The sequence below is a fragment of the Castor canadensis genome, chromosome 12 (genome assembly GCF_047511655.1).
Source record: "Castor canadensis chromosome 12, mCasCan1.hap1v2, whole genome shotgun sequence".
NCBI classification, from domain to species: domain Eukaryota; kingdom Metazoa; phylum Chordata; class Mammalia; order Rodentia; family Castoridae; genus Castor; species Castor canadensis.
Window position 1 is genome coordinate 44,703,636 of NC_133397.1, and position 24,239 is coordinate 44,727,874.

Consider the following 24,239-nt stretch of genomic DNA (forward strand, 5'->3'; position numbering starts at 1 on the left):
GAATCTGTGTATAAAATGGATGTGAAAAAAGTGTTATATGTGTCTTAATATCTACCTTGGGAAATTAAGGTATGTACTACAAATAAATATATAAAACAAGATTTAATAACCTGGCATAACCAAGAATTGCATAATTAAATGGTGGCTGATGGGGACTTACATAATAAGAAAAGTTCAAGGATAACCAACTTAAAGTGGCAGAAAGACCATTGACAAAATAAAGATGAAAGACATAAAATAAGCTCACTTGCAGCAAAGGGAACATAGGGCCAGTGAGATGACAAGGACAGTCCAGAGAGTAAGGGCACCATGGAGCTTATGGAGGAACTTAAGTGTCCGGTGTGGAAGCTGAAGGTTTCCATGAGTGGGGGATACCCACCCTTATATGTTTTATAGCACAATACTGGCATTTTATAAATGGTATTTGGACAGATGATTTTGGCAGAGACTTCTGAATAAATGGAGACCAGGAAATCTCCAAAGCAAAGATAATAGCTAAGAAGTGTTTGTTCTAATACAGGATGAGTCTAAGGATGGCATTCAGAGGACTATGGCCAACTTAGGGGAAAAAGACCATTTTGAGAAATTTACTTTTGGTAAAATAACATGAAATGTATGGGTAAGGTCTCTACCTACACAATAGGGTCCCTAAGATAGCTGAGTTCTTACTAGTTCATGATGATGATAATAAAGAACTAATGACATGAACTAGAACTGAAACTACATCCTAACAATAACAACAGCAATTTATTGAATTCTAAGGAAATGGCAGCAGCATGCTACAAACTTCATATGTATGTTTGTGTTTAACCTTTAGCACTCCATGAGGAATTATTTTTAATGAGCATCATTATGACACTTTCATACTTATCTATAATGTATTTCGGGTCATATTCATGACCCTTTACCCTTGCTTTGTCCCCCAACACATCTCCCCATGGTTCCCCTGACTCCTCTCTCCTACTTTCAAGAGGTTTTGGGGAGAGGAGGAATCTAGATTCCATATATTTGTTGTTGTGAATCTGTTTTATTTCACTTACCTCGATATGTTCAGTTCTATTCATTTTTCTGGTAACAAGATAATACTGGCTTTTAAGAATGAGTTTAGAATTGTTCCTTTCTTTTTTATTTTATGGAATAGTTTGAGACATATTGACATTAGTTCCTTAACTGTCTTATAGAATGTAGCAGTGAATCTGTCAGGTCCTGGATCTTTCTTTGTTAGGAGACCTTTATTTCTGTGTCAATACATTGCTTGTTACAGATTTGCTTAGGGTGTTTATATCCTCTTGATTCAACTTTGTTAGGTCATATATGTCCAGAAACTTTTCCATTTCTTTTAGATTCTCCAATTTCTTTAATATAAGTTTTCAAAATATACTGTAATTGACCTTCTGTATCTTAGTGGTCTCTATTATAATATTCCCCATTTTAGTTTTGTTTTTATTAATTTCAGTCTTCTGTCTGCTGATTACTTTGGCTATGGTTTTGTCAACCTTTTTTACTATTTCAAAAAATCAGCTCTCTGTTTCATTGATCTTTTCTGCCATTCTTTTAGTCTCTATTTCATTGGTATTATTTTCTATCCTGATCTTTATTATCTCATTCTGTCCACTGTTTTTTGGATTTGCCTTGTTATTTCTTTAAGAGCTTGAGATGCATCATTAAGTTTTTTATTTTCAATCTCTCTCTCTTTTTTTTTTATTTTTGGAGTTACCAGGGTTTGAATTTGCTAGGCAGGTACTCTAACACTTGGGCTACACTCTCCAGCCCTCTCTGATTTTTAAATCAGAGGCACTCATAGCCATGGAACTTCCCTCTACACCTGCCTTTGCTACATTTTGTCTCTGCCTTCATGATTCTCAATGTTCTTCCTCTCTTCAGAATATAGTCTCTCCTTACTGTCCTGACTCTAATTCAAGGAATTACATGCAGGCAATTTATAGTCTGTCATCTTACCCTAGAAGCTCTGTTTTGTTTTTAAATTATGGTAAAATATACATAACATAAAATTTGTCATCTAAACATTTTTAAACTTATAGCTCAGTGTTGTTAAATATAATCACTGAAAATTCTAAAGATTGGAATTATGATTGCTTGAAAACAAAATTAAATAACCCTCTTCTCAATTTATCAGTGAAAAAGTCCTCATCTCTGTCACCATGTAGAAATAGAAGGGCAAGTACTTTACTTGGGTTTGCATAAGGTCTGCTCAGTGCCAGCTTTTTTTTTAATTTTAATTTATTGAGTCCAAGTCTAGGACTAAGCATAATTATTATCTCTGCTTTTTATAAATCAGAACACCAGGATTCAAGGAGTTTATGGTACTTATCAAATATGTAGAGATTTTTAGGATGCATTTGTTAATCAAATCTTAAATTGTAGGGAGGCAATTGGCATAGGTAATTCTTATAACCAGGATTTTTATTCCACTAAAATTCCAAAATAAATAGGTAAATACATAAGGAAACAAATGAGGGAGCTGCAGAAGGACTTTTAAAATCTCTAACATTTTTTTTCCTGGTAGATATTTCTACTTCACTGGGGCTTAATATAAATCCTCCATATCCTAGCATTGTCACTGAGCTATAATTTTCTAGGATTCTGACTGCACCTTTGTCATCCATGCTCTTTTCTCTAGATTTACTCAGGCATAGTCAATGAATGAAAGGCGCATCTGATAGGCAATCTGTTCTCCTAGCATTGAGGAGCTCTAGAGCACATATCTTGTGGACTTTTAGTATGACTGTGCAGTCTGGCACAAGGAGACAAAAGCCTCAAATGCATCTGTCCTCACTGTCTGTCCTCATCTCAGTCTGTCATCCTTGAAACCTTCTGTTCCCTCACCTTGGCCTCTGGCCTTTTGTGTTCAGATGGACAAGATCTATGGGTTCCAGCATTGCTAAGATGTCAGTCAATTTCTAGCAGTTATCTGGAATCTGTTAATTGTAAACTTAAATCAGTTTGGAGAAATAGCTTATCAGATGATAATTTTGGCAACTGGATCACTCTCTTTTTTTCCCAAAATTATATGTATTTGATCATCGGCTCTTACTTTAGGAAGTTTTCCTGCATACTCAAAATTCTTATCTTATGTTTTTATAAATTCAAGGTTATTTACAGTTTCTTTTTTATAATTTTATTTTCTTTTGTATAGTTTCTTTTTATGAGACATCAAAAATTATCATCTAGCTTTATTTTGATCTGAGTTTCTTACCACCTAGTTCTACATTAAATGTAGCTCTGTTTAGGAACATAGTTTCTGTGATATCTTTAGGCATTTTGCAGTCAGGGGTTACCATCACACTTGTTAAAGAAATGGTTAGGCCAAAGAATAATACCCTTTCTCTATTATATTTCTGAGGGACTAGAAAATTTCCCTTTATACACTCAGAAGAGTTCTTAGTTTCAATAGGTGGGTTTGACTTTATTTTTTCTTGTTTTTTTTTTTTTTTTTGGTTTCTGATATATTTGTCTTCAAACTAGATTTCGTGCTTTGAAGAATGCAAAAATATTCATCCTAAATTCCTGATATCCCTCACTATTGAGCTAAATAATTCCATCCTTGAGGTATTCTTTGTAACACAGTATAAAGCAGGCTAGCTATGATAATCACCTAAGATAAATACAAGGAAAGAAGCAAGCACCTGTCTGACTTGTCTTATGAGGACTATTTGAAGCTAATAAAAGAACTGATTTGAGAAAACTCTGTATAAGATTCACAACAAGAAAATTCAGGGAAATGAATAGTATAACTCAAATGATACAATAATGTATAGTGGATAAAGCAATGACAACTAATGTCTGCTAATTCATTATGTACAAGATGACTGGCACTTTAAAATAGAGGTGTCAGTCCTATACAATTTGAACCAATTATGTGACATTCACTAAGAGTATACAAATGGAAATACTCAGAATCATATACACTTACTTAAATTTTTATATCTATATCAAACATATCTCTAAAGCTATTCCTCCAACTTTTAAGATATTTAAGAGATAGAGGACAGTGTTAAATAATATAACTTTAATAGAATGTGGGAAATTACACCAGAGAGATGACCCAGTTTCTACAATGCACAAATGAAGAAAAAATACAAAAGGGAATTATTCCAGATGAAAAGAAAGCTCAAAGAATATCAATTTAACTCAGTGTATGACCTTTGTTGGACTACTCTTAGAACAAACTTACACAGACATCTTTTGGAAATTTGGATACTATTGAATATAGACTCTGTATTTGGTACCATAAAATAATTATTAATTATGTAAGGTATGGTGTGTTTGTAGTATTTTTGTTAAGCTTTAAAAATCCTTATGTGTTAGAAATACTATTTATAGCTGACATGCTCAGATACCCAGAGTATTTCATGACACTCCAGGAGAAAAGATGGGCTGAGTTTAGGAGGGGAGTAAATGAAACAAGTACTGTTGGAAACAAGTCCCAGGAAATTTTTGTGTATGTGAAAATTTTAATTATAGAATATTAATTTTGAAAGACAATGTATAAGCCACATGAATCCAAGTAGTTTTTCTCTCTTTGTATTTACTGTTGTCTGTTGAGTTCAGACAACATCAAAAGGGTACAGGGCACTGGTGGCTCATGTCTGTAATCCTAACTTCTTAGGAAGCCAAGATTGGGAAGATTGGGGTAAATGATTCACAAGACTCTCATCTCCAAAAATAACCAGAGAAAAATGGATTGGAGGTGTGGCTCAAGGAGTAGAGTGCCTACTTTACAAGCCTGAGAACCTGAGTTTAAACCCCAGTTCCACCAAAAAACAAACAAAAGAAAACAAACATCAAAAGGAACAGAATTTTTAGAAGTGTATCAATATTGTACACTTAGGCCTCCCATTAATAACTTATGGTTTAGCATTCAATAAGAGGGTTGCCTGTACAATTTATCATATAGGAAATACATGTTAAATAGGATGGAACAAGACACCAACATGATAAAAAGGGAACATCCTAGAGAGCAAATCACAGGGGTGTACATAATTGATATGCAGTTTAAAGTAGCTCCTTAGAGACTCAACTGAAAAAATATTCAGCCCTTATTTTCTTTAACTGCAGGCACATGTAACAAAGACAGACTATTGTGACTTATGTTTGCTGAGTGTTATAAGATGGGGGATCACCCAGCTGTGGGTCAATATCACTTATCATCTACCAATATACTCAGACCTTTCCTGGTGAGTGGCTAAGACACTTAGCTTCAAATTATGCAGAGAGATGCTCCAATGGAGAAAGCTCACATAGAGACACAGAAGGGTCAAAATATCATACTGCCTCAGACTTTAAGACACTTAGGCATGAGAAAGCAAACTGTGAACATAAAAATAAACTTGTCTGGGTATACCAAATGCCTTCAATATTAAGTGTGATTTTGTATTTTAAATTCCACTTAAGTTTATTTTCAGGAGGATACAAGATGGTGACTAGAGTGCAAGAGCAGAGGATGAGCTCCATAAATCAAAAATCTTGCTGAGATGCAGGAGCCACACTTGACAGAAAAAAAGCACCAAGAAGAATCAAAACTTTGACACCCTAAACCCCTAGCCTGTGGAAAGCTTCTCCATGACACATTACACTGAGAAAACAGGAGGGAAACTGCACCACCAGATGCCACCTCCAAACCTGCTTGGGGACATCTGGCAGCCAACAGGTGAACACCAAGTGACATGTGGTATTCCCACAGCCACCCCTGAGATAAGCCAACATAGCCCCCAGATAGACTGACCCCCTGCCCCACAAAAATAATAAATAAATAAATAACTGAACAATAAACAAGGAACTGAAAAGGAACATACAGTAGAGGGGAAGGGGTGCTGTAAGGGCACCAAAGAAAAGGAGAGGGCAAGGAACTGATCTCTGCATGAACTTTCAGTAAACAAAGACTGGAAAGGCAGAAGGGTTGACAGCAGGCTGGTGATAAAACATGGCCTGAAATAGGGCATGCAGCGGTACACAAAGCTCATATCCTGACCCAGTGAGCAACATCCAAAATCAAATGATGCTGCAAAATTGAAATAAGTCAACAAACCATCAAAAGATGCTGACAGCAGGGAGCCAGCTGATGGATCTCTGACCTTTCCCCAGAGAAAGGAGGAGAGACAAAGAAACAAGCCTCTAGTAAGCTAACACAGAAAAAACCCAACTCCAAAGCAGGATGGCTGGTGGGCTACAGAGCTGTCATCTGGAATCTGAAGACAATATACAAACTCAAACTGCCATACCTCACTGAGGGAGGAGCTGACTAAGCAACTGCTGCTAAAAGACAGGGAAAAAAAACTGGCAAGACTCCCTAACCACTGGGTGAGTCTAAGACAGAGCTTCTGCTTAAATAACAACTGCAGGACTGGATGTTGAAGGAGTAACACCAGAACTACTTAGACTGAAATTCTATTGTTCCTGAACCTGAAATTTTTGTGTGTGTTTGTTTGTTTGCTTTGTTTCCTGTTTGTTTAAGTGTTTGTGTCCATCTCTCCCTGTTGATTTCTTTGGGTTTTTTGTTTGTTTGTTTGTTTTGTTAATCTTACTATTGCGAAAGAGCAGATACTAAATTACACACAGACTGGGGACAGAAGTAGCATACATACACTAACCTAAAACTCAACACACCCACAAAACAAAATTAAACCAAGGGAAAGAAAACAGGTGACTGAAACCACCAACTAGCTTATCAAGAACATAGTTACACAGTACCAAGTGGAACAATGGGAAAATGAAAAAGAGATGGAAACCAATATCCTCCCAAAAATAATTTAATACAGGATTCAGAGGGAAATGAAGAAAATGGATACTCAGTTCCGGAATCCAAAAAACCAAAATAAACTATACCAAAGAACCCAAGGAAGCCCACAAGAACACTCTGAAAGAAGAAATTCTGCAAGTAATCACTGAGAATTTCGTGGAGATGTTACTAGACATGGTCAACCAAAATGTACAAGAGGCAGTCAAGAAATTCCAAGACACCAAAAATAAAGAAAATGAGAAGACACAGAAACAAATAAATGAACTCATAAAAGCCTTAAATAAACACCAAAATGAAACACAGAACACTATAGAGAGATAAATGAATTAAATATGAAAATTGACAATATTAAAGAGGAAGTGACCCATGATATGGAAAACCTCAGAAAAAAGAATGAAACAGAAGTACAAATCACAATGGAAGGCTACTCTAGAAGACTAAAACAAGTGGAAGACAGAATCACAGAACTTGAAGATAAAGTGGCAATTATAGGAAAAATTGAAGCAAACAACTCAAGAGCTATGAAAGGAATATGCAAGAACTCACTGACTCCATCAAAAGACCAAACCTGAGAATCATGGGGCATTGAAGAAGGAGAAGAGGTACAGCAAAAGGAATTTGTAATATATTAAAAAAAAACAAAAACAAAAACAGAAAATGTCACACATTTAGAGAAAGCTATGCCCATTCTGATATAGGAAGTCTCCAGGACACCAAATGGATTTGACCAAAATAGAACTACCCCATGACATATAATCATTAAAACAACAAGCACAGAGAAAAGAAAGAATATTAAAGGCTGTAAGAGAGAAAAAACAAATAACATACAAAGGTAAACCCATCAAAATCACAGCAGATTTCTCAACAGAAACCTTAAAATCAAGAAAGGCACAGAGTGGGGTCTTCCAGGCATTGAATGAAAATAACTTCAACCGTAGGATATTCTACCCAGCAAAACTATCATTCAAAATACATGGGGCAATAAAAGTTTTATAATAAGCAGAAACTAAAACAATATATGGCCACCGAGTCACCAATACAAAAGATTCTTCAAGGAATTCTACACACAGAAAATGAGAGCTAACAAAACCATGAAAGCACAGACAGTACCAAACCACAGGAGAAGAAAAGACAAGGAATCAGAGAGTAACTGTTTCAGCTACACAATCAAACCCTTAAACAACAAAAACAACTTAATGACAGGAATCACCATATACCTATCAATATTAACAATGAATGTTAAAGGACTTAACTCCCCCATTGAAAGACACCATTTGCCAAACTGGATTAAAAAAAAGATCCACAAATCTATTGTTTACAGGAGATCCATCTCATCAACAGAAACAAGCACTGGCTTAGGGTGAAAGGCTGGAAGATTTGCCAAGCCAATGACCCCCCAAAACAGGCAGGAGTAGCAATACTTATCTCAGACAAGTAGACTTTAAACTACATTGATCAAATGAGAAAAAGAAGGACACTCCATACTAATAAAAGGGGAAATACATCAAAAGGAAATGCACCCAAAGTCAATGCACCCACTTTCATCAAACATACACTGAAGGACCTAAAAATATATATAGACTCCAACACAATGGTAGTGGGAGACTTTAATACTCCCCTATCACCAACAGATAGGTCATTCAAACAAAAAATCAATAAAGAAATTGTAGAACTAAATCCTACCATAAATCAAATGGACCTAGCTTATGTCTACAGAATATTTCATCCAACTTCTCCACAATATACATTTTTCTCAGCAGCCCATGGAACATTTTCTAAAATGATCATATCTAAGGGCACAAAGAAAGCCTCAGCAAATATAAGAAAATAGAAATAATCACATGCATTCTATCTGATCCCAATGCATTCAAACTAGAACTCAACAACAAAAACAACAGTAGAAAACATAGAAATAATTGGAAGCTGAACAACACATTGCTCAATGATCAATGGGTCATTGATAAAATAAAAGAAGAAATTCAAAGTTTCCTGGAAGTTAATGAAAATGAAAACAAGACCTAGAAGAACCTATGGACACAGCAAAGGCAGTCCTAAGTGGAAAGTTTATAGCAATAAGTGCATATATTAAAAGGACAGCAAGATCTCAAATCAATGACCTAATGCTACATCTCAAACTCCTAGAAAAACAAGAACAAGCAAATCCCAAAACAAGCAGAAGGAGAGAAATAATAAAAATAAGGACCAAAATTAATGAAATAGAAACAAACAAACAAACAAAAAACATACAAAGAATCAATGAAACAAAAACCTGGTTCTTTGAAAAAAATCAACAAGATTGACAGACACTTGGAAAACCTGACTAAAATGAGGAGTGAAAAAACCCAAATCAGTAAAATCAGAAATGTAAAAGGGGAGATAATAACAAACACCAAGGAAATCAAGAAAATCATCAGAGACTACTTTAAGAACCTATATTCTAATAAATTTGAGATCTTGAAGAAATGAACAGATCTCTACATAATTATGACCATCCAAAATTGAACCAGGAGGATATTAATCACCTGAATAGATCTATAACACAAAGTGAAATTGAAGCAGCAATAGTTTTCTGAAATAGAAAAGTAAAGGATCTGATGGATTCTCTGCTGAATTCTATCAGAACTTAAAGAGGAACTAATATTAACTCTCCTCAGATTTTCCCATGAAATAGAAAGGAAGGAACATTGCCTAACTCATTTTAATGAAGCCATTATTACACTGATCCCAAAACCACACAAAGACACCTCCAAAAAAAACTATAGGCCAATTTCCTTAATGAACATCAATGGAAAAATCCTCAATAAAATAATGGCAAACCGAATCCAAAAACACATTAGAAAGATCATTCACCATGACCAAGTTGGCTTCATCCCAGGGATGCAGGGGTGGGTCAACATATGCAAATCTATATGTAATACAACACATTAATAGAAGCAAAGACAAAAACCACTTGATCATGTCAATAGTTGTACAAAAAGCCTTCAATAAGATCCAACACCACTTCATGATAAAAGCTCTAAGAAAACTAGGAGTACAAGGAAAGTAACTCAACATTGTAAAGGCTATATATGACAAACCTATAGCCAACATCATACTTAATGGAGAAAAACTGAAACCATTTTCCCTACAATCAGGAATGAGACAAAGGTGCCCACTATCCCCACTCCTACTCAACATAGTACTGGAATTCCTAGTCAGAGTAATTTACAAGAAGAAGAAATAAAATGAATACAAATAGGTAAAAAACTGTCAAAATATCCCTATTTGCAGATGACATGATCCTATATCTTAAAGACCCAAAAAACTCTATGCAAAAACTTCTAGACACAATTAACAGCTACAGCAAGGTAGCAGGATACAAAATCAACTTACAAAAATTATTAGCTTATTTATATACCAACAACAAACAAACTGAGAAAGAATATATGGAAACAATTACATTTACAATAGCCTCAAAAAAAAAATCAAATACCCAGGAGTAAACTTAACAAAGGATGTGAATGACCTCTGCAAGAAGAACTATAAACCTCTGAAGAAACAGATTGAGGAAAATTACAGGAGGTGGAAAGATCTCCCGTGCTCATGGATTGGTAGAATCAACATAGTAAAAATGACTATACTACCAAAAGCAATCTACATGTGCAGCACAATTCCCATAAAAATCCCAATGACATTCATCACAGAGAGTGAAAAATCTACCCTAAAGTTCATTTGGAAATACAAGAGACCATTAATAGCCAAGGTAATACTCAGCAAAAAGAACAATCTTGGAGGTATCACAATACTCAACTTCAAACTATATTACAAAGCAGGAGCAATAAAAACAAAATGGTACTTGCACAAAAACAGACATGAAGACCAATAGAACAGAATAGAGGACCTGGATATGAATCCACCCATCTATGCCCACCTTATTTTTGACAAAGGTGCCAAAAATACATGATAGAGAAGACAGCCTCTTCAACAAATGTTGTTTATCACCCTATACTCATATCAACTCAAAATGGATCAAGGACCTTAATATCATACCTGAAAATCTGAATTTAGTACAGGAAAGAGCAGGAAACACTCTGGAAGTAATAGGTATAGGCAATGACTTCCTCAATAGAATCCTAGCGGCTCAGCAACTAAGAGAAAGGCTGGACAAATGGGACATCAAACAATTAAAAAGCTTCTGAAAAACAAAAGAAATAGTCTCTAAACTGAAGAGATCACCCACAGAGTGGGAGAAAATATTTGCCAGCTATATATCAGACAAAGGACTGACAACCAGCATTTATAGGGAACTTAAAAAACTAAACTCTTCCAAAATCAATGAACTAAAAAGGAAATGGGCAACTGAACTAAACAGAACTTTCTCAAAAGAAGAAACTCAAATAGCCAAAAAAACACATGACAAAATGCTCACCATCTCTGGCCATAAAGGAAATGCAAATCAAAACCACACTAAGATTCCACCTCACCCCTGTTAGAATAGCCATCATTAGAAACACCACCAACAACAGGTGTTGGTGAGGATGTGGAGAAAAAGGAACCCTTGTACACTGCTGGTGGGAATGCAAGCTAGTGCAAACCCTGTTGAAAAAAACATGGAAGCTTCTTAAAAATCTAAACATAGATCTGCCATATGATCCAGCAATCCCACTCCTGGGAATATATCCAAAGGAATGCTACTCAGGTTACTCGTGAGGCACCTGCACACCATGTTTATTGCAGCACTATTCACAATATCCAAGTTATGGAAACAGCCAAGATGCCCACTACAGATGAATGGATTAAGAAAATGTGGTACTTATACACAATGGAGTTTTTGTTCAGTCATGAAGAATGAAATCTTATCATTCTCAAGTAAATGGGTGGAACTGGAGAATATCATTCTGAGCAAGATTAGTCAGGCTCAGAAGACCAAAAATCATATGTTCTCCCTCATATGTGGACTTTAGATCTGGGGCAAATGCAGCAATGTTGTTGGACGGTCACACACTAAGGGGAGAGTACATACAGTAGGTATGGGGATAGGTAGGATAGCCCAAACTTGAATGTGTTTGATGTCCTCACTGCAGATGAGCTAATACAGTAATCTTAAAGCAACAGAGATCAATATGGGAAGGGGATCAGGAAGAGGTGAATCAATTCGGGTTGTAATACATATGTGCATGGAATCAATGCTAGGAATCTCTCCATATAGCTATCCTTATCTCAAATAGGAAAAATGCTTTGTATTTCTTATTATTACTTATGTCTTCTCTTCAACAAAATTGGGGAAAAGGGCAGAGCAGGTTCTGCCTGCAAGTGAGGGGGGGTGGGAGGAGAGGGAGGGGGCAGAGGGCAGAGGGGAGAAATGACTCAAATGGTGTGTGCACATATGAATAAACGGATTTAAAAAAATAAAAATAAAAGTTTATTTTCCAAGGTTTGTAGGTCAGAAGACTGAAATTCAGTGCTTTATTTAATTCAATTTGTCTCAAATCTACACCCCCTCACAGAATCAAGATTCCAAGGTAAATATGTTGGGCTAGTCTTTGTAAGATGATTCCCAAGAAAGGTGCTACAATATTTGGAGGATCTTAATAAGAAAATGTGGGGTAGACTCCATTGGCTAGGACATGAGAAATGTCCCCAATTCCAGCTTGTCCTTTACTAAGTCCTAGAAAAATCAGGGGAGGAAGAAAGAAGATGGAGAAAATATGACATTAAGGATAGATGTGTCTTCCCACCTGGAAGGTTCCATGGCCTGTGTCAAGGCTGAGGTAAGGGAGAGTAGAACCTTTAACTGGATGTGTGAATGAAGCTTTGATTTGAACTAACTCCATGTCTTTAATACTAAAATTAAGTCACAAGAATTAAAATTTGACTCTTCTCATGATTAAAACTGACTATAAATTGTAGGATCTGTTCAGAACAGAGTACACCTCCAAAAAAGTACAACTGAGTGTAATATAAATGAAAATTAGACATGTTCTGTTTGTACATTCAGACCTTCAGCCTGTATGACAAATTGGTTATGCATTGTCATCATGGTAATATTTTATCTTCCAATTCCATCCACACATTTCAGTGACACCTTTTACTTACATCCTCTATTCTTACCAAAAGACCATTCATAAACATTATGAACCAAGCCAAATTCCTCATAGCAAAGGCAGTAGAGAAAGTTTCAATGTATCTTTCTTCTTCTTTATTTTTGTATTTCTTTATTTTTTACCCTAAGTTGGGAATAGAACATGCTCAAGACCAGATCTTGATGCATGTTTATGTTACTATGTCCTTTTTCCCCTCACACTGCTGATAAACAGAGATTATCAGTGACTAATGTTAGAGTCTCATGTAAAAGACAGAGATTAACAAAAGTAGGAATTTCTCATTAATGATGACAGAAAAAGTGTAATCAAATAGACAAAAGCACAAAGGAAAACATAACATTCACCAAGAAAAACAACCGTAGAAAAGAAAAGTGATGACATATTTAAGAATGAACGACCAAGAAGGAGGTAGAAAATTCTGTCATTTTGTGGCTTAACTTCATACCACCTAAATTTTACTATTTGTGAATGAACATGAATCTTGAGAATCCTTACAAAAACCCTGATGGGAAGAAAAGTGGATAGAAGGATTGTATTTATCTTTCTTCTCTTCCTATTGGCAGGAGGAGAGTATGTGGCATGAAAAGTGAGAAACAATAGCTCTGCTGGTGAGAAATAAGTGAAATGAGGGATGCTAACAACAGAAACTGAGTCTTCCTCATAAAAATATGAGGTCTGAAATAGGAGAAATATCTGAATTCATAAGATTTTCCCTTATGAAAGCTGAATGCCCAGACACAGCAAGGAAAAAGGATCCTTTCTCGTTGAGATAGTCAAAGATATTTATTATAACTTTCATCTTCTGCCTCTTCTGCCTGACTCACCAAACTGTCATCAGGTCACAGAAGAGAACAGAATAAAATTTCCAAGTCCTCAAGCCAGAGTGTAATACTAAGAAAAAAAAAGCATGGATTATGCTTGCAATCAAATAAAGGAAATTTAACCTACCTTATATGATGAGAAAATCTAAACCAAACTGCTAGCCTTAAGCATTATCCACGGAGAAGAAAAGTGCATGACAACTCTCTATACATTATAAGGGAAAAATGCATCTCTATTTTTAAAAAGAAGTAGAGTGAACATACCTCAGATGAAAATATAGGTACAGAATGCAATTCCCCATTTATGAAAACTTAATCAACATGACGAATCATTAAAAACAAAGCTCAAAGACAAGATAATATTAAATAAAATATTGTAAAGGGGATATTGTGGAGTTGAGAAACAAAGTAAAAATAAAATAACACCCATTACAGAACAATGAATAATTTAGAAACATTAAGAGCCAACAAAGGGGTAGATTAAAATCCAATTATGAACATAAGGCAGGGTTTGAAAAAAATCATAATGAATTCAGAATAAAATGACAAGGGAAACAAAGCAACAAAAATGAAAGTGATAATTTTAAATATCAGGCAGAGATGATCCAACATAATTTTTGTCCTTGAAGTAGAATCTCAAGGCAAAACATAACCTAGTGTTAAAATAAATATTGGGAAGAAATAAAAGTAAAATTTACAATACATTATGAAATAGTTTAGAAAAACATGCTTAAGGGGAAATAGACAATAACATATGATTAATTTATTAAACTTCAAATATAAATAAAGCATTCCTCAAGTGATTGAGGAGGAAACAAAACAAGTCACCTATCATAGAAAAAATAATATTTCAGTCACCTTAGATTTCTCCATGGCAACATAAGTACAAAAAAAAAAAGTGCAATGATGCAAAGTGCTAGGGAAAAATAAAATTCTGTGCCCAGATTTCACACATAACCAACTTGTCCTTCAAGTACAATAAAACAGGACAAAACAGTACAAAATGACAGCTATTTTCAGGCATGAAGAAACTCAGAGAGTACAGTATTTATGGACCATATTTGAAGAAAAAAAACCAAATTTGATAATAAATCCAGTTAACTAAGTGATGAAGCAAAACAAAATAAAATCTGAAATGGAAAACCTGTCATAAAAATATTGGCTAGAACACTGAATCCATTTAAAAATAGAATTAATAGCAAGCATCCCTGGACATGAAAGTTGTAAAATGGAATATGAATTTGATAAACTTTGACAATGTATAAATAATATGTATCTTTTAAAGTTGGCATGTGTGGGAGAGTAGAGGGCCAAAAAAGTCTTTAACTGTTTTAAGCAAAGATCAAATAGCATTCCCTAAAATTGAAATAGGCAATTGAAAAATCAGCATTCATTTGTTAAGATTAAAAATGGCCTGATAATCTTTATTAACCTGATTTTTCATGTGAAAAAGCTTTTTAAAATTATATTAATTCAGAGTCAAAATTTTGTTTTATTAAATGTATCATTCTAACATAATTTCTATGAAATTAATTCTTATTAAATTAATTCTCATTAAAATTTATCCAAATAGATATAGGCATGTCTAACTTCATTTGGCTAAAGTTAACAATGGGATTAGATGTAATTTGAAGAAGCTTTATATTTTCCTTTAGCTTTTGTGCTTTTCTGTATTATTTAAATTTTATATGCATTTGCTAGTATAATGCACATGTTTTATGTTTTCAAAACCAGTAAAGACACTTAACTTTCAAAAAGTTGTAAAGTGATTTTTTTATTAGTTGTACTATATAGTAATTGTACAGTGGCATACTTTGTGATACTTACATTTGTGCTTACAACATCTTTTTTCCCCTCCCTTCCTTCTTAGAACAATTTCAACAGGTTTCATTCTTCTATTTTCATAGATGAATGTAAAATATATCCACTGCATTCATCCTCATTCACCCCTTCATTATGTCCTGCCCCCTTCTACTGGTGCTCAGCCTCAGAAAAGACCTATTTTATCCTCCTGTCCTTCATTTGTTTTAAAAGTGTACATTGATAGTCCAAGGGGGTTTTGCCTTGGCATTTCAGACATGTATACATTGTGCTTTAATCAAATTAACCCTCCTATTATTTATTCTTTCAATTTAACCATGCTATTATTATTCAACAGCTTACACAGCAGTACACTATGTTATATTCATATATATGGGATGTTTCAATATTATTCATTTTCCAACATTCTTTTTCTCTTTCCTGTCTCCCATAGTTCCCTCAGAAAGACCCAGTAATACAATCTTGTTCTCTTTCTCACTATATACATACATACATACATATATAAACATACATATATACATGAACACATATACACATACACATATATATGATCATATATGTATTTATTTGTACATTTAACTTATACATCTAGCTTCCACATATGAGGGAAAATATGTGATCTTTGACTTTTAAGCCCAGCTTACTTTGCCTAATATGATGTTCTCCAGTTCAATCCATTTTCCTGAAAACAACGTAATTACACTCTTCTTTATGATTGAATAAAACTTCATTGTGTATATACACCACATTTTCTTAATCCACTCATCAGTTGTGGAGTATCTGGGCTACTTCTAAAGCTTAGTGATTGTGAGTAGTGTTGCCATAAACATGGGTTTGCATGTGGCTCTATCATATCCTGGAGCACATTCCTTTATGTATATTCCCTAGCCAAGGATATTGAACATTTCTTCATATATTTGTTGGTCATTTGTACTTGTTCTTTTGAGAAGTGTCTGTTCAGTTCATTTGCCATTCATTCAGTGGTTTGTTGATTCTTTGTGGGGTTTGTTTTTTGAACTCCCTGTGTATTCTGGTTATTTATCCCTTGTCTGATGTATAGCTGGCAAAGATTTTCTTCCATTTTAGTGTGACTTTTTAAAGGGGAAGAATTATTTTACCTCACATTTTCACAGGGTTCAGTCCATGGTTGCTTCAGAAGAACATCAAAGATTATGTGGTAGAGGACTTTCTTACTTCATGCTGTAGAAATGAGGCTGGCTAAAATTAGGGAAAGTTCAAGAACCACAGAAAACATGACATATTAGGTTAACCATGCTTTGGCTCAGGAACTGCCCTCACCTGGCCAAGAATCATCCATGGCTCCCCCCACTCATTGATTATTGGAGGAGAATCACCTGGTTCTCCTCTTCCCATAGGTTATCACAGGTTTTTAAAGCACCTGAAGAGCAGAAACACTTTCATGGCCTCCAGATTCCTCCCGGCCCCACCCTGCTCCCCTTTTCTAACTTTTACCTACATGTGCTGTGATAGATTCTTCCCACAGGACACAACAAGTCTGGAAGTCTTCTGATCACAGACTGCACCAGTGCTGTTAACATTTATGGTGAGGCCAGCCAGGAGAAATTGTGAGCCCCCAGACCCTGCACTTTAGAGAGTCATTTTTACCTTTGCACAGTCAAGGGAATGGGTTGAGCTCTGTGCTCTGGAAAAGCAGCTGAGACGCTGGGTGCATGTGACCTAGCTTTGTCCACCTAACTTGCAAGCCTCCCTGTGGGTCTCATTGTGGTTTTGGGTGGCTCACAAGACACAACAGGGTTGGTCTGCCCAATGTGCACTCTGCCCAATGTGCACTCTGCACACAGCTTGGGGTTGGCAGACAAAACTCACATCCCATATTATCCTTCCAGGTTAGGCCACCTTAAAACCAAAGTGTCCTTTTCCCTTCTACCCCCTCCCCCACTTCTCCCTTCTCTCTCCTCCTTTTCTTTTTTTTTTTTAGTTATTTTTTTTCTTTTATTATTCATATGTGCATACAAGGCTTGGTTCATTTCTCCCCCCTGCCCCCACCCCCTCCCTTACCACCCACTCCACCCCTTCCCTCTCCCCCCACCCCCTCAATACCCAGCAGAAACTATTTTGCCCTTATTTCTAATTTTGTTGTAGAGAGAGTATAAGCAATAACAGGAAGGGACAAGGGTTTTTGCTGGTTGAGATAAAGATAGCTATACAGGGTATTGACTCACATTGATTTCCTGTGTGTGGGTATCTCTCCTCCTTTTCTGACCCCTGGGCTCAGGAGGCATGCCATCCCTGGTAGCTGTCTCCCCAGGCACTCAGGCTACTTCCTCTCTGCCCATCCCCCACCTCTGAATGCACGCTATGGGCCTCCAGCAGGGTCCTGGAGGTCAAGTGAGGGGCACACCCCACCCAAATGTCCCAGACCTGAAACTGCTTCTAGAAGTGCTACCAGAAAAATGGTCTTTAAGATTCAGTAAAAGTGACAGCAAAGTTTGTTGGGAAGAGACGATGCTTTCATCAGACTGAAAAAATTTACTCAGTTCTTGCCTCTGGCAGGAGAAGATTCAGTGAAAATAACAGTAAGATTTATTAGAAAAAGAATATGCTTTCAATAAACTGAAAGCAGGTTGTCTCTAAAGTGAGAACAGTGGGGTCAGGTTTTAAGGTTGAAATATTTACTACGAAACTCTTAGCTTTGGGTCCTTTTGGCCCCTGAGGTGATTTCCTGAGTTTGGGTCATTGTCTTGTTAAGAGACATACTGAGTAATCTTCTAGTTCCTGCTCTAATTGATAGAGAGTTTCTGTTTGAAATTCCTAACCTTTCTCTGTCTGGTTCCTAGGTTTGGATCTTTGTTTGGTTAAATTCACTTGTGAAAACCTCCCTGCTCCAGGAATAGTTGATGTTTAGGGTGTGGATTACTGTTGGGTAGAGAGTGAATTAAACTTCAGGGTAGTGGCTAACTTTCAAGTTTCCTGTCATAGCCTCTGGGCTCTGGCTACCTGATATTAAATAGAGATTAGTGGAGTTGAAAAGTTAAAGTGATTTCTTCCTGTGGCTGCCATCAGGGGAACCGGGACATGCCTGTGCCCTGAGGTATCTGGTCCTGGCACCAGCCTGGGAGGATCTGCTCGGAGACTGGGAGACTTGAGACGCCCACGTGGGCCCCATCAGCAGCACAGCAGTGACACCGAGGCATGCCTGGGACAATTTTAAGAGTCCTCCAATGCCCTTCTCCACTTTTTAATTGTTTTTGAGAGGTGCCGCCATTGGGGGAACCCACTGAGCTTGACAGTAGTAGGTGTCATGAGAATGACCAGATGAGTGCTAGTCCATCAAAGTCCCAATGGAGAGGGTAGAAGATCCTTTTTTGAGAACAAGATACCCTGGTTTAACAGAAATTGTTATAGGGTGGGGCAGGATCTGGTTTGCATGCTCTCTGAGAAGTTCCCTGAGAAGGCAGGTAGTCAGCCAGAGGAGCAGAATCTGTTGGAGGCAAGTCTTCTAAGAGAAATGGGTGGCCATACATTATCTAAGACCCAAATAGGAATATTAGGAGGAGCATAAAAATGTGTCTGCTCAGGGACTGCATACCTAGGGATCTAAATTCTGCAAAATCCTATAACTGCCAGGAAAGCTGTCTAATGGTATGGGGGTTGGGAAACGGAAGATTGGGTTGATGCATTTATGACTCAGGGAATGAGTCTTTCCCTTTAAGGCCACACTTAGGTAGGTCACCTGTGGGAGGCAGAGGCTGTCAGAATTTAAATGTAACATTCTTGGAAAAAAGAGAGCTTTAGCTCATTATTTTATATGAATTGACACTTTTAACTTCTTAAATGTTTGTACCATATTCAGATAAAGTATAACATAACACTGTTACAAGGTGGTCATTTAAGATACATAAGCAAATATGTAAATGAACTCTGATTTAGTAGTACTTAAAGCTTGACAAGATCAGCAGAAAACACAAATAATTTCTTTGATAAAATCTTTCTCTGTAATTTTTTTTGTAGATGTTACTCAGAGCAGAACAATATTAAGATAACCTTGTTATTTCATAGACATAGAGGATTTGATGTTAGTTTGACATGACCCTAAAAATCTTTTAGGCAACTCTTAGATTATATTCAATTTTAACTTCATCACACACCAAAGCCTTTATTATACACTTTTCAAACTTACTCAGACCTTCATACAACATACTAAACCCTTTGATGATTTGTCCTTATCCTTCCTATTTGAAACAATCTTTAGGACAAACCCTTCTTTACAAAATCCCTTCTCACCCAAAAAACCATTCCTTTTTCCTTTAACTTCTAAAAAAATACATTTATTACCTATCTATATCCTTTCCAGTTGTTTACTTTGTAACTTGTATTTTAAAATTAACTTTTATAAGAATTTTAAATTTATTATAGGGGCTGGAGCAACTAATTAGTAGCCCTTATTGGTTTTAGGAATAGGCATGAGGCCTCATCCTCCCTCAGGCTTGAGGGCATATTGTTTTAGGTGTGGAAACTATGAGGGATTTTTGAGTTTTATTTGAATAGGGAGGGCCATCCTGGCTCACCCTACACTCATCTCATCAGTCCACACCATGGAATCTTCTTTGTTCCTGAAAGAGGGGAGGCAGAGATAGCTGCCTGAGGGAGGAGAATTTGAGCTTTTAATTGAGATAGTAAATCCTATCCCAGCAGGGACACTGGAGTTTTAGGTACTGTGAGGAAAGAGTGACAGAAGAGGAGGTCTCCCCAAGAGCAGGCCAGAGGCCAGGTAAACTAGCACTCTAGGAGCTGGCCAGATTTTCCCTGAACAATAACTTTTGTCATTGGACTGGGGACCAGGAGAAAAGGATAAAACAGAGAAATGGGCTCCACTGTCTAGGAGGAAAATGACCTTTTGTTTTTCTGCCATTATGGCTCCTCAACATTGATACCAAGAAGTGGAGTGTGGACAGGAGGCTTGGACCCATCAATCCATAGGAGGAGGTACCTTGCCTTCCATTTGGTGACGGGGGCACTTAGACCTCCAGTGGTTACCCTGGCAGAGAGCAGGGTTCTGGTTGGGGGCAGGGCTGTCTCCCAGGCTGTCCCCCCTGAAGCATTCTCTGCAGAAGTGCCCCTCGTGTCCACCATGGTAGCAGGTTCTGGATACAGGCCCCAGTCGGGTGGGGCCCTCTCTCAGAGCAGCAATGAGGCCATGGTGTCTCTTATATTTTTCTCTCCTGTTAGTAAGGTTCCAGACATACAGACATAGCCACAGTCTGAGTATTTTATGGTTATCTGGGGCTGACTGTTAGAAATTTATCTTTGAGGAGAATCTCTCTCACCTGTGACTGTGATTCCACCATGGTATGCTTTCTGATAGCATCCTTAAGATGCTGCAGAAAGGTAAGAGGATTTTTTGTTTGTTTGTTTATGGTTGCTGTAAAGTAAAGTTGTTGTTTTACATTGACATCTGACACTCTGTAGACCAGGTCTCTGAACTCTTCTGGGCCTCAGTTTCCTCACTTGAAGAATGAGGGATCTGGTCTAGGTTAAACTATGTTTTTCTACTATGAGATGGGTGAAGTGACATTAATGCCACTTATCTTCTTTACCATTTTAAAATTTTTTTTAGTAATGCTGAGGAATTGAACCAGGGCTTTGCACATGCTGGGTAGACATTCTCCCATTGAGCTACTTCCTCAGCCCCAAATATTATTATTATTATTATTATTATTATTATTATTATTATTTACTTTGGCTGTACTGGGCTTGAACTCAGGACTTCATGCTTGTAAAGTGGCAAGCTACTGCTTGAGCCACATAATCATTTCCAGCCTGAGTGGCCTGGGCCAGAACCCACTGCTTTTCTAATGAGATAAGAGTCTGGTCTAGTAGAAGCATAATATCATTTCATGTCAGTTGAAAGGTTTGGATCACAGAGAAAAAGGCTTGAATGTATTTGTCTGGGCATCAGTACAGCTGTTTAGATGTTTTTAAATTTCCCTTAGATCTGATAACTGGAAGGGACATAAGACTTGCCCTCTTCCTACCATTGCCTGTTGAAGAGGGAAGCTATCATTAAGAGGTTATGAGTATTGGAGTGGCTTAGAAGGTAGAAATTTGTATAGGGGACCTCAGTTTACTTTTTTTACTTTTATAGAAAAGGTCTACTTGGAGTATGGTATTGTAATTTAAGGAACCCTGTGAAGGCCACTTCTCTTGGTCACCCAAGGCATACTGAGGCTGACCTCAGTACAAAGCTTCCAACATCTACCAGCCAGAAGACTGGAAGATGCAGGTCCCATCTAGGGAGAACAAAACGTTAGGATCCTGTCTTTTAGCTAACAGTAGGCAGCCTCTTTAATAAAGGCTACCTTTTTAACAAAGAAATAAATCATTTGTAAAGTTAGAGAAGGGCATTCAGAGGACATTTCAGGCCAACAACAGTACCATACAGGACAACTAGTGTTAATATTTGGAGGGAAAAATTTATATTGAGGCCAAAGGTATAGAAAATTCTAAATGAGAAGTTTAGAGACCACAGTAATGTCTATTTTGTTATTTCTGGAAGTATAACCTTGAGCTAACAATTGGCTTACAAGGGCTGGGTCTGATGCCCTGAGGTGTGAGGTGGGGCGAGGAGCAGGACTTGTGCAAGGTGCCACTCCCTCCACACACACCTGGGACAAATGACCCTGACTGCCTAGGCCTGATCGTGTGGCTTGTTGCCCCTCCCCCCTTCCTGTGTTCTCTGCGTGCATTTATTCTAGGGGAAGTGACGGCGGGCTACAGCCATCACCACATGTGGCTGGCGGCCCAGGATGTACTGGGTCCTCTCTATGCATTTTCTTAGCTATGGCAAGCGTTTTTGCTGTGACCAGAAGCCAGCATCCTGTGCACAGGTGCTCCTGTTTGCTTTCCCTCCTCCCCTTGTGGGGGTGGAGTTATGGCATGAGCATGGCAGCTGCAGTTTTTTGTAAGCATTTTTGTAAAGCAGCTGACTTAAAGTTACTTTAGACTGAGAGGCCTGGAAAACTAGTTGGAATAACTTAAGTCATAGGGTACCATGCTGCAAGTTTTTCATGAGAGGCAGGGTCCCAGTAAGCACAAGGAGGGGAAAGCAGACAGAGATGAAGGACATGTGGTGAGACCACGGAGGAGGCAGAAAAGGTGTGCTGACATCTTAGGTAAGGGAGGAGAAGGCAGAGCCTGGAGGCATGACACATGCTTATGGGATTAGCCATCACCTGTGTCTCTAGGTTGCTTCCATTGATTGGTACTGGGATGCTTTCAGTAAAACGAAACCTCCACTCTCTGGTTGTTGAATAAATCTGGGGCTTGGTCTCAGCCCACAGGAAGGGAGCATGAGCTCTCCCAGAGCTGGAACCACCTTGAGGCCAGAATTGGCAAGGAGTGGCTTGCTTAACTCCATGACAGGGAAAGTTTTTCAGGAAGATAGTAGGTATGGTAAGCAGTGCAAGAAATCTGCTTACATGGGGAAGGAGGAGGTTTGGGAGAGGAATTGGCTGATTTAGAAACTGGTTTACAGGCTAAAGGATCTGTGCAGGGGAACAGAAAGTACAGAGGGAGGGTTCGAGGGCAAGAAGCACATGTTTTGGCTTGCAAGTGGTGCAGAGAGCCAGATTTAGATGGAAGTATGAAAAGCTTGGACATAATGGAATCTCTCCCCATCGTTCTGATCACTCACAGTAGTTATATAGGTCCCACAGGAGGTTGGGATCTAAAGACCTGAAAAGGGGCCAGGGACTTTGGTTGTCTAAAGGATAAGTGGGCCAGGTTTGAGTGCAAAAGCAGTTCAAATTTTTGGTTTTATATCTGGGGTCAAACCCAAGGTGTCCAAATTATTGAGGAGGCATCTCATTGGGTAGTTAGACAGCAAAGAGAATGTAGTGACGCCCATTGTGTGACCCAGTCCCAGAGGGATATAATGGGAGGATATTATGAATTGTGGGCCTCCCTGCACAACTGAAATAACTGAGAACAGCACAAGGCATACGAGAATCAATGGTCACTGAGTTCTAGTGGCTTGTAGGGCCAAAAGGCCAAGGGTGCTGTGGCTCACCTGGCACCAGGATTTTCGGAGGGCAGTCTCTGGGACTGAAATGACAGAAATAGACCCAAGCCAAGGCTGACTGGGAAAGAGGTCTTCCTCTACCATCTAAGCCCCAGAGATGATCAGAAAGGGGGAACGCTGAAACCCCTTAGACACCAAAGTGAGAGAGTACAAAGGGAGCCCTTATAGGGTATTTGGGCTCACCAAAAGTATGTCTGGTGTTGGATGTGAGTGAGGGCGATCAGCAGGATGAGTCCTGGCCAGTCACAGTTGGGGTGAGTTGGAATTAGGGTCCCACCAGGATTAGTGGGGAGACCTACTCCAAGTCATAGCACCAAATGTAGGCCCCAAAGTGACCACGTGGAGAGGAGTGATCTGGTCAAGAGATTCTTTATTGCTGGGTGGGAGAGGGAGAGAGCCAAGAGAGAGAGAGAGAGAGAGAGAGAGAGAGAGAGAGGGGCAGGGGCTTAAATACTCCTCAGTGAGACTCAGCATGATGTGATTGGTTAGCATCTTATGGTTCATGCTGATTGGAGGTTGGGGCAGAAGGAGAATTCAAGCTAGACTTGAGGCAGGACCATGACCCTGAGAAACAGAAGCTTAATGGTGTAGGAAGAACCAAAACCTATTGTCGCCATTATTGCCAACAATATATATGATATGCATTGAACATTAAACCAGGGGCTATTTAAAATTACACTGTTTTCTACCAG